This window comes from Eschrichtius robustus, chromosome 7 (genome assembly GCF_028021215.1).
Source record: "Eschrichtius robustus isolate mEscRob2 chromosome 7, mEscRob2.pri, whole genome shotgun sequence".
Taxonomy (NCBI): domain Eukaryota; kingdom Metazoa; phylum Chordata; class Mammalia; order Artiodactyla; family Eschrichtiidae; genus Eschrichtius; species Eschrichtius robustus.
In genome coordinates this window covers 81,731,430-81,743,697 of record NC_090830.1, presented here as the reverse complement: position 1 = coordinate 81,743,697, position 12,268 = coordinate 81,731,430, and the positions used below count along the sequence as shown (strand labels likewise).

The window sequence follows — 12,268 nt, the reverse complement described above, 5'->3', positions numbered from 1 at the left end:
TGATCTGGTGTGGACGTGTTCTTTGAAAGTATTAATTGTGCACTCATGATGTTTAAAAATATTAATTTAAATGCACACAGCTTGTAAGTCTCTTCTTCTTCTGTCTGCTGGGTGACTTGGGACAAAGCTAGCTGAGAATTAATTAATGAGTAACTAGCTATGACCTGTGGGTGACAATATCCTCAGAACTTGGGCTTCTTTGAGCTGCTTTTCTACCTGTGGGAGAAGAGGTTTCCTATTCAGGGGAATTTTACCGTGTAGGCAGAGTTACCTAGTCTGATCCTTTCTCCTCTGACAAGGGCAAAAGTCACTTACTTAGGAATGGATGCTCATGTGGTATTCTTGGAGCTGTGTGTGAGAGGCTTACTTGGTATATATGATAGAATGATGTTTAGTGTAAGGTACTCAAGAAGAGGTCTTTTGTGCGTCATAACATCAGAATGGTCTTCTTTCCATTGTGATCCATCGCAAAGCAAAAATTTCCACTGTGAGTAATGCAACTCTTTACCTTAAAGATATATCATCCCCAGAAGTGATGTGATTAAATCAGAAGTGATTAAATGCCTTCCTAGGGAGAGCAAAGTAGTGAGTCATTAACAGCATAAATATGAAATTTCTTTAGAAAAATCCCTAAGAGAATGGACACAGTCAGATTCATTTTTCTCTTCAGATATTTTCTCAGGCCGTTTCTCTCTCTCTTCTCCCTCTGGGACCCCTATAATGTAAATGTTAGTGCACTTGATGGTATTGCAGAGGTCTCTTAAACTGTCCTCATTTCTTGTCACTCTTTTTTCTGTTTAGCAGCAGTGATTTCCACTACTCTGTCTTCCAGCTCACTGATCCATTCTTCTGTATCATTTAGTCTACTGTTGATTCCTTCTAGTGTACTTTTCATTTCAGTTATTGTATTCTTCATCTCCGTTTGGTTGTTCTTTATATTTTCTAACTCTTCGTTGAAAACCTCTAACGTCTCGCCGTGTGCATCCATTCTCCTCTCGTGTTCTTTGGTCATCTTTAGAATCATTACTGTGACCTCTTTCTCAGGTAGATTGCCTATCTCCACTTCACTTAGTTCTTTCTCTGGGGTTTCATCTTGTTCCTTCATCTGGAACATGTTCCTGTGCCACCTCATTTTGTCTAAGTTGCTATTTGTATTTTCATCTATGTGGTAGGTTAGTTAACGTTTCTCGACCTTGGAGAAGTGGTCCTCCGTAGGAGGCGTCCTACGCATCATAGCGGTGCACTCCCCTCTCATCACCCAAGCTGCATGCTCTAGGGGTTCCCCCTAAGAGGGCTGCACGGGTCCTTCTCTTATGGCAAGCTATGTGGTTGGTCTTGTTGGCTTGGTTGGCCCCTAGTCTGGTTGGTCGTCAGGTCCCGCCTTGTGCGGAGGCTGCTGGCTGCTGCCGTGGTGCCTGGTCACCAGGTGGCTGATTGTGGACTCCTAGGGGGCCCCGGGGCTAGTGCTCTCTCACTGGTGGGCAGACTCAGGGTCCCGAAGGCTCTGGGGCTGTTGCCCGCCCACTGGCAGGTGAAGCCAGATCCTGGGGTTAGTACCGGACTACTGACAGGCAGAGCTGGTTCCTGGAGTCTGGCTGCAGGGCCCAGGGGTCCCAGAGCTGGTGTCAGATCACTGCCAGGTGTGGGGCGGGAGGGTTCATGTCACAGTTGGGTATGGGGCCCGGGGTGTCCTAAAGGTTGCACTGGCCTGCTAGTGGGTAGGGCCAGGGCCCAGCTGGTCCCAGGGTAGGATCGGGCCTGTGTTGCGGGATTGTAGTTTTCTTGCTTCTGGAGTCTGCCTCCTGATGGGTGAGGTTGGTCTAGATGCTTGTGCAAGGTTCCTGGTAAGAGAGGCCCGTTCCTGTCCCCTGGTGGGTGGAGCTGGGTCTTGGCCCTCTGGTGGGCTGGGCCATGTCTAGGGGCGTGTCCAGAGGCAGCTGTGGGCTCTTTTGTCTTTAGGCAGCCTGTCTGCTGGTAGGTGAGGCTGTGTGCTCACCCAATTAGTCGTTTGGCCTGAGGTGTCCCAGCACTGGTGCCTACAGGTTGTTGGGCAGGGCCAGGTCTTGGAGCTAATGAGCTAATGGCATCACCAGCTTCTGAGGTAGAGGGAGCTCCCAGATGTGGTGGTTGCCAGTGTCTGTGTCCCCAGGGTGACCTGCACACCCCCCACCCCCACCCAAGACTCTCCAAAGCCAGCAGGTAGGTCTGGCCCAGGCTTTTGCCTTGGGTCCCAGTGCCCATGAGATTTTTGTGCATACCCTTTAAGAGTGAAGTTTCTATTTCCTCCAGTCCTGTGGGGCTCCCGCTGACCTTCAAAGCCAGACGCTCTGGGGGCTCATCTTCCCAGTGCCGGAACCCCGGGCTAGGGGGCCCGATGTGTGGGGCTCAGAACTCTCACTCCTGTGGGAAAATCTCTGCACTATAATTATTCTCCAGTCTGTGGGTCACTCACGGGGGAGTATGGGATTTGATTACATTGTGAGTTCGCCCCTCCTACCCATCTTGTGGTTCTTTCTTTAGGTCTTTAGTTGTGGAAGATCTTTTCTGGTAAGTTCCAGTCTTTCTCCTCGATGGTGGTTCTGCAAATAGTTGCGATTTTGCTGTGTTTGTGAGAGACTGTGAGCTCAGTCTCATTGGCCGCTCTCCCGTCAGATCCGTTTTTATGGAGGATGTGAAATCACGAGGTGAGCTGCCTAAGGACAGAACGTGGCAGGGTGAACCTGCGCAGGTGAACGTGGCAGGGTGAACCCAGGCAGCCTGAGAGCTCTGACCTTGGACACTGAAGTGCATTTGGGCAATGAGAGGTCCACATTTGTTCAGGGTAGGCCATGGGTGCCTGCCTTGGTTTGTCATAAAGGTCCTGTGGGGTCGATTTTTGTTTTTACATTAAACACAGGCTTCCTAAATGTTTTAGAGCTGTGTTCAGGTTTTTTCCTGTAACTTTCAGGCTGGAGTCATGTCATATCGTATGTTGGTCAAATGATCTGTCTGCTCTTCTCAGATGTAGTGGGGTTGACGGGTAAGAAGGAGAGAGAAGTGAGGCAGGGTCCAAATCAGAAAGTGCTTACCTTTGTGGATCCTGGCCTGGCGAGTGGCTGGGAGGAGGGCAGGAGTGGGTAGGCCTGCCGAGGCTCTGACATTTGTATGTCGAGAAGGGTTTGGCCCAGTGACACAGAGTGCCACCAGAAAGCCACCAGAACTCCTTCTTCCTTCTGTTTCTTCAAGTTTGCCTGGGGTCCAGGCATCAGCTTTAGAGTTCAAAGCCACAGACAAATTCAGTTCTTAGGGAACTGTTCCCTTCCTTTCTTACAGAAAAACCTTCATTAAGTTTGGGGGATATCACCTCCCTTCTGAAGGCATCTCATATCCAAATTAATCCCACTATTTCTTATGTCCCCACTGTGTTGACAGCCACTTTCCCATGGCACTTACCAGACTGTATTTCTTTTGGGCCAGTTAGAAGCTCCTTCTCTGGAATTCCCCTTGGGAGTCTCTGCCATTCTGTTTAGAAAAAATGGGTTGATGAGTCCCTTGAGAACAAGGGGTGAGACCTCAGGGAGAATGTTCAGCTAACAAAAGATGCCATCAACTGCCTTTTTGCAGAGTGTGGATTCTGTTACCTGGAGGATCTTTTGTTTGGTGAGCACCAGAATTAGTTGAGTACGACAGTTTGCCTATAGATCAGGGCAGGGCTGAATTGTCCTGCATCAAAGAGGCTGTGTCAGTCAGGTTAGGCCATGCTATGCTACAGTAACAAACAGCCCTGGCAGTGGCAGAACACAAGAAAGGTTTATTTCCTGTTTCTTACATGTATAATATCAATCACTGAGGAGAGGCGGAGGCTCGTCATTAAAGTCACTCAGTGAACCAAACTGAGTGAAGCTCCATCTTGGCATTTACTTCCCGGTATCATCCCAGCCTAAGATAACGGTACACCTCTAGATGGAAAGCTTCTATCCAGAAATGGCACGCATCACTTTGCTTATGATTCATTGGTCAGAGCAAACCGCTGGCCACACACAACTTCAAAGGAGACTGGAAGATATCCTACCAATTGCCCAGAAAGAGGAAAGAATTGCAATATTTGTGAATATCCCCAATGATGTCCATAGAAGTGAAGCTCAATCTAGTGGGAAGGTGAGGGTCAAGGGGCTTTTGGAGGGAGATTGAGGGACTTAGGCTTCTCAGGACCATGTTTCTACCTTAGGGGCTGTGTGGGGAAGGGTCAGGGAAGGAATCCTTGGTTGAACCATGGCCTAGAAGGAACTGGGTAAACTCAGCATCTCCTATTAGACCCACTTGTCATGAGGTACTGGATTTAAATCCCTTCTCCACCTTACCTGTGAAATCTTTGAATGTCTGTGTTGTTCCCTAATGTCTGTGTCTGGGAGCATGGGGTGGAGGGCAGGGCAGGAGGGAAGGTCTCAAACAAGGGCCACATCCAGGATGTAAGTCATTCAGGGCAAAACCAGAGGCTGTACACATGGTACCAGGCACTGGATAAACCAGATGGCCGACATCTGAGTTAATGTACCTGTTATGTTTCCTCCTAGATCATAAATTCCTCAAGGTCAGGGACCGCTACGTGTCTATATGCATGTCCCTTGCAGAGCACGGCACTACTCTGGATGCAGTAGGTGCTCAATTGCTTGAGGCTGGTTTGTGGGTGAATGAGTAAACGAGTGAGTGTGTTTCTGCCTCTCTTCCCTGTGCTCTGAAGTCGTGCTGTGGACGGGCAGCCAGGGGACGATACGGGGCGGGCCAGAAAAGGTCTTCACTCAGGGGGCAGCTCTCCTCACTCCACATCCAGCCTTAACTTCTAACCCTGTTAAAGGCACGAAGGCTCCCACTGATCTTGAAGTGGGATATAGAAAGCTTCCTCGACTGTTCTCGCCTGTGCCGATGGACATTTGGCTCTGGAGAGTGGCTCCACCCGTACGCCGAGAAGTGGATGGTAGTGTTGGGGCCCTGGACCAGGACATGGTTGGGGGATGGGAGGCAGCGGAGTGAGACACATGGGTGTTGAGGGTAATGGATAGGAGGCCATCGTTGAAATACCTTCCTTCACTTACCCACTCATTCATTCGTTACTCACCCCTTCATTCATTTATTTATGACATCATTCATCCCCTCTATCATCCGCAGTGATACGTTATATAGGATAGTGCATACGGAGCTCCTGATACAATGCCTGGCACATGATGAGTGCAAGTAAATGTGTTTGCTCATTCAATCATCAGCAATATTTTTAGAGTGTCTGTTTTGTACCAAGCATTCCACCAGACCCTGGGAATAGAGCAGAGGACAAACAGACCAACAAAGGTCTCTTCTCTCATGGAGCTTGCATTCATGTGGATAAATGGGGTTGTTTTTATTTTGAAGTATTCGTGATGTTCTGGGAATCCATAGAAATTGACAGTATATGGTCTCGCTTCTGAGGGAGATTAAAAACTAGTGGGAGGGACTTCCCTGGTGGCACAGTGGTTAAGAATCCGCCTGCCAATGCAGGGGACATGGGTTTGATCCCTGGTCCGGGAAGATCCCACATGCTGCGGAGCAACAAAGCCTGGGCGCCACAGCTACTGACCCTGCACTCTAGTGCCCGCGTGCCACGACTGCTGAGCCCACGTTCTGCAACTACTGAAGCTCGCACGCCTAGAGCCTGTGCTCCACAGCAAGAGAAGCCACAGCAATAAGCCCGCGCACCGCAACAAAGAGTAGCCCCTGCTCGCCACAACTAGAGAAAGCCCGTGCGCAGCAACGAAGACCCAGCGCAGCCAAAAATAAATTATTTTTTAAAAAGTACTTTCCGGGCTTCCCTCGTGGTGCAGTGGTTGAGAATCTGCCTGCCAATGCAGGGGACACGGGTTCGAGCCCTGGTCTGGGAAGATCCCACATGCCGCGGAGCAACTAGGCCCGTGAGCCACAACTACTGAGCCTGCGCGTCTGGAGCCTGTGCTTCCGCAACAAGAGAGGCCGCGATAGTGAGAGGCCCGCGCGCCGCGATGAAGAGTGGCTCCCACTTGCCGCAACTAGAGGAAGCCCTGGCACAGAAACGAAGACCCAACACAGCCAAAAATAAATAAATTAATTAATTAAAAAAAAAAAAAGTACTTTCCTTAAAAAAACAAACAAACAAACAAACAAACTGGGCTTCCCTGGTGGCGCAGTGGTTAAGAATCCGCCTGCTAACGCAGGCGACACGGGTTTGATCCCTGGTCCGGAAAGATCCCATGTGCTGCGGAGCAACCAACCCCATGCGCCACAGCTACTGAGCCTGCGCTCTAGAGCCCGCGAGCCACGACTACTGAGCCCACGTGCCACAACTACTGAAGCCCGTGCGCCTACAGCCCGTGCTTTACAGCAAGAGAGCCACCGCAATGAGAAACCCGTGCACCGCAACAGAGATCCAATGCAGCCAAAAATAAATAAATAAATAAATTTAAAAAAAATTTAAAGAAAACCCCCAAACTAGTGGGAGACTAAACACAGGCACGTGGAATATAAAACACAATGAGTCAGCCTGTGAGGGGCCCCAAGAGCTGTGTGGGCAGGGCTGTCAGACCCTGGGTGAGGGAGCGCTCTCCCTGGGCTTCACTGCATGCTCCGCAGGGCAGAGGCAGGGAGGGCTCTGCTGGGGGGTGGGGCGGGGGGGGAGGGGTGAAGGGGGGTGGATTGTGACTGCAGACTGTTCTACCCCTTCCCAGCTTTGTGACTGTGGGCAAGTTACCTAACCTCTCTGAGCTCCTTTTCCTCCTCTGTAAAACCTCATAAGGCTGGTGTGAGTTAATTTGTGAAGCTTTTGGAGCACTGCCAGATACGGAAAACCACTTTATACAGGCTTTTTTTTTTTTTTTTTTTAATCAATACATGAATAAAGGGGGGGGGGGAGTGGGGGAGCCATGTTGGAAGGTGTGGCCGGCCATGTGGAATAGAGCCCTGAGTAGCCCTGAAAGATGATGGCTAGACAAGAGCCCGCTCGGATGCCCTTCCCCAAGGAGTCATTTAGTTTCCTTCATTCATGCCTGTCCCTCTCCCTCCTCTGTCTTTTTCACACTTTGCTGGCTATGGTCAGTATCTAATTCACCTCTGGACCCCCCAGTGCCTAGCACAGTGCTAGAAAGACAGATGTTATGTCAAGACTGTTCAATGAACCAATGAATATCCTCTCATCAATGTCACTGGGCTTTGCGTCGATTTATTGAGGAACCAACCTCTGTCTTCCAGGTCCCCAGACTCTCACGTGGGGTCTTGAGGCTTGCAGCCTGGAAATCCTGGTATTTCTCCAACTTCCCCATCTACTGAATGTCATCCCATCACTGCCCTTTGGCTATTGGTCTTTCTCTGAGCCTCCCCCAGGGCACAGAGGGGAGGCAGGTCTCCCCTCAGCAGGATACCCCTCGGTTCATGGCAGGTGATAGGTGGGCGGTGGGGCCGGACTTGGGGGAGAGGAGGGGCATCCCATCAGCTATTGCCACATTATCCTTGGATAGTTCGTTTTCCTTTCTGTCCTCCTGAGGCCAGTAGTAGTAATAGTAACCGTCATCATCATCGCTGTGACAGCAAATAGGGTGGAGTGTCCCCTCGTAACTAAGCACTCTTCTAAGTACTTTACCTGCCTTGAAGCAGATGTTCCCAGTGTCCCACCCATATTCCCATGGCCAGCCCCAGAGGTCTCTTGAGGGTGGGTTCTGAAGGTGGACTTCGTCTGCACAGGTGCCTCCCTACATCTCCTGCCCGAGGGTGCTCTGTCTCCGTGAGAGCCAGGCCTGAAGTGCCAGCAGTGACCCTCTAGCAATGATGGGTGGGTTAGTGGAACAGATAACCCAACTGTCACCCTCAGTGGGACACCCCCCTTGGAGAGCCCCTGGAGGGACTGAGCCCCGGTTGCCTACCGTGGGAATAATCGACTCATCAGTGCACCCATCACTGGTTTGTTGTCTGTTTCACCTCCCTACACCTTACGTTTAGGTAAGGTGTCTTGTTTCACCTCCCTACACCTTACGTTGTTTCCCTGGATCGTCTTCCAGAGAAATTACTTGTACCAGGTGTTGGACTTCAGGGCTGCTTTTAGGAGGAATTCTGCTGAAGACTCCTGTTATTATCCCCATTTTATATATGCAGTAAAAGAAGTAACTTGCCAAGGTGACACAGCTGGTAAGGGGTACAGCCAAGGACTGAACCCGGCCCAGGTCCAGAGTCGCTGTCTCTAATGACTGTGCAGTCCCTCCTCTCCCTCCGACTGTGACTTTTAAGTCAGGTGCTTCAGGCTGTTTGCTCCAAGTCTTGGGGCCCCCAGAGCAGACCAGAATTGCCCCTACATCCCTAGCTCGGTTTCCTTGAAAACAGTCCGAGCAGTAACGCTCCATCTGGTCCAGACAGAAGCCCCTGTTCCCTCCTTTTTGTGTCAAGGAGCTGCCAGCCCCTTCCCCCCTTAGTGTTTGCTGGCAAGACACAGTAAAAGCATTCCTCAATTAAAGGCACAGTGAAATGACACTTGAATTCTCTGGGGAACAATTCTGCTATGATGGATAAACATGTTAATTACTCAGAATTTAACCTCCAGCTGCTGCCTTTGCAGAGCTTTCTCCTCTCAGCCTGAGCCTGAGGCCTGGTGGGGTGGACTCTCCGGGAGCTCTCTGGCCCCCAAAACCTCCCCATCCCTGCACACAGCCAACACCCAGTAGACAGTGAGTGGAGAGATCCAGAGCATGGGCTCTCCATGCTAGATGGCTTGGGTTCGAATCCCAGCTCTACCACTCATAACCCATGGATCCTTGAGCAAGTACTTCAACCTTGCTGTGCCTCACTTTTCCTATCTATAAAATGGGTTGCTGTGACGATTAATGACATTAACATTGGTAAAGGATTTAAGGACTTTGATGCTTCCGCGCTGTGAAAGGAAGTGTTTGCTGTGCAGATAGCCGCTTCGGGGCCCAGCTCTCCTCCTGCAGGATTTGCTGGGTTCTTTTTTCTTTAACGTCCTCACTGCCTTGCTCCAATCTTAGTGAACTTGAAATTCACTTTTCCCTGAGCCTAATTTCACCCCTCCCAAAGGAGAGTGGAGTGAGGCACATCTGCAGTCTTTTAGGATGTGAGTAGGCACTGACCGTTTGTTCACTTGTATATTCCACATTTAAAGGGTGCCTACTAGGTGCCAGGCCCTACAGCAGAAGCTGGGGCTGCATCCTCCAGGCAGACGTGGCCCGTGACGGCACACAGTTTCCCTACAGAAAGGCGGAAGCACAGGAAAACATGTGCTGCAGCCTGGAGTGGTGGGTGGTATGACAGAGGCCAGAGCATCCCCCCTGGTGGCATCCCCTGCAGCACCCCGCTGATGAGGGCAGCACATGGCAGTGTGGGTTTTGGAATCCAGTCGTAGATTCCAATACCCACTAAGCATCTTTGCCACGTGACCTCAAGCCGCGCATTTAACCTCTCTCCCCCTCAAGTTCCAGCTCAAAAATGGGGACAGTAATAGGGCTGAGCTGATAGGCTTGTGAAAATTCAGACAAAATCTCAAGCCCAGTCACTGAGAAAGCGCTTCGTAAGTGTCAGCCAGTATGATGACGCTGATATTGCTAAGGATAACCTCTCTAAGTGGGAGTGTCCTCGCCTAAAAATAGCGCCTCCCTCACTGAGCTTATGATAATTAAATGAGAAGACGGGTACAAAACATTTAGCACTTTCTGGGTGCAGAACACTGCCTGGTGACATTTACTCAGGGCTTTTTTTGGCCAGTGCCCCTCCTCTCTCAGCTCCTACCTCGCCTGGGGGCCTGGGGGAGCCCCACCTTCCCGCTGGAGCCCCAGTTGGGCTTCAGATTCCGCAAGGAGCGGGGCAAGGAGACTCCAGCCTTCAGGTTGCCTTGTGCAGAATCATAAACTTCTGGGCTCCCCAGGCTGGAAATGGCTTGCTGCTGATGGGATCATTAAGAGTGCCAGCCAGATCTGATCTCCGCATTCGGAGGTTTATTAATATCACCTCGAATTTATCTTCCCTGATGGGGAAATTTTGTCAGCATCTGATAAAAATGAAATACACAGCAGCCTTGTGCCAACAAGAGCCCTTTCTCTGTCATCAGCTGTTAGCAGAAAGCTAGTGCAGCAGCCTGCAATGGGGCTAATGAAAATGTAGGTGGGGAAGAGAAATGAGTTTTTTATCTTCAGTGCAGAACTTGGACTTCAGAGCTCCTCCAGGGGTGCCCTCCCCCAAACTGGGCTGTGAAAGTCAATTTCAGAGCTGCATTTCCCTCTGAGAGCCTATGCCTCAACCCTCCAATACCCATCTGGACACCACACTCCCGATGAAACCATGCTTGTCCCCTCTGAACACTTCCGTGAATCCTGCTTACTTTCCAGTCTAGGATGCCACCATAAAAGAATATCAGTGAGTGGAGCTGGCTGTAGATGAGAGGAGAAAACAACACCTTGGAGGAGTGTAGTAGGGCTTCAGCAAGAAGAATGCCGGGTTGAACTGCTGAGAAAGTGGGGCCCTTAGCTTGTGTTAGCTGAGTCAGATGGGATATATCTAAGCGGGAAGACCCTCTAGGGCAGAGGAATGAGGTCGTGATTCCAAGGCAGTCTTGAGTTGTCCTGCTGACGACCTGGCAATGGGAAGCCTGAGGTTGGTAGGGAGTGTCTGGGGAGGCTGAACTGATGTATGGTGCTGAATGGAGGAGCAAAGTGCTTTGGAAGCTTCTAGCTCAAAGGCATCCTTGGTCCATTATAAAATGTCCAGTGCCCTCATTTTACTAATGAGGGCATGAAGCCCAGAGAGGGCAAGCTCTGTGTCCAGGATCACACAGTTAGTCATTGGTGGCAGGGCTAGAACTAGAATAGGTATCTGGCTTCCCTGTCGAACAGTCTTTCCATCAGACTGTATTTGTACATTTCTTCCATATTTGGGTAACTTTAATTGAACCTTTCTACCTGCCAAGCACCTGTTAAGCAGGGGATGTTCTTCGTTGACCTTCACAACAACCTTGGGAAAAAGATGCTCTTGGTGCCTTCTTTTGACACTTGACGTCACGGGGCTGGGAGAGTTTAAATGACTTGCCTAAAGCCACGGGCTAGTAAGCGGTGGATTCAGGGCTCCAACCTAGCCAACTGGCTCCAGAGCATTGCTTATAATCAGCAGTCCAAACCAGTGTTTCTGGAAGTGGGATGCCTAGAGGAGCAGTGTCAACCTGGGAACTTATTAGAGGTGCAAATTCCTGAATCAGAAACTCTGGGGGTGGGGCTGGCCATCTGTGTTTGAGTACGTTTGAGTTGGTCTAAACTATTTAAGTCATAAATCTTCCCACTTTCAGAGTGAGTCTTCCTTCCCATGCTCTGTAAACCAAATTGCTGACTTCTCACACCCGAGGAAATTTACAAGGTAGCTGCTACTTCTCAGCAGCCCAGCTTCTGGTGGCCTCTTTTAGCAGTGGAATTATTCCAGAATCCTGGGTTTGGCATAGGTTTTCCGGCACCCAGAGGGGTTAAGTGTGCCTCTGAGCTTGAAGACAGCAAAACTGTCATTGCTGAACCTTCTGTTGGCCAGAGGGGATTCTGAGAGTCCCGTCTGGTTTCATGTGAACTTGGACAATCTGGTCTAGTCAAGTGGAAAATTAGCAAACTGGAGAGGAATGGGACACAATTTGAGACCAAATGTTCAATGCAGCCAGGGTGCTGCCAGACTTCTGAGCATAGATCTTGTGAAGCCATTAGGAATCCCATACTGGAGATGTTTCCTTCTTGATTCAACAGATACTTATCTTGCACCCACCAAATGCCAGGCATTTTGCTTAGGACTGGGAGTAGAAAGATGAAAGGATGGTGGTCCCTGCCCACAGGGAACCCACAGTCTAGTGTGATTATCTAGTGGCGGGATTCTCTACTGGGGAAAGTACAATGGCTTTTAGTTGATGCAGTTGATGATGTCTAGTTAATAGAGTGTCATAAAAGTAAATTCCCTGATTACCCCACTGGTGATCATTGACACTGCATACTGATGAAGGCAGCACTTTTTTGGTGGTGTGGGATAAAAACACTGCAGTCCAGTGAAGGAGAGTCTGATGAAGACTTCATTATTTAATGAACCATGTCCTTGTAAACAGCTGTGGTATAAACTAGCCAGGACAATTATGCACGTTGGATTATGTCTGCAGTAAATTGATTCTACTTTATTTGATTAGGTTGGTTCTCCAAAGACAAATTCTTCCAAGTTGAGTCGGGGGAAAGAAAATCGCCATTCAAACTTTGTTTCTGACCTTTAATCTTTTTTT

General features: G+C 49.7%; 1 protein-coding gene across 9 annotated transcripts in view; it reads left to right on the top strand.

Annotated features, from left to right (window-relative positions):
• KCNMA1 (potassium calcium-activated channel subfamily M alpha 1) overlaps window positions 1-12,268 on the top strand; it is a 745,622-nt gene that overhangs the window by 299,408 nt on the left and 433,946 nt on the right. The gene's annotated exons all lie outside the window — the stretch shown is intronic.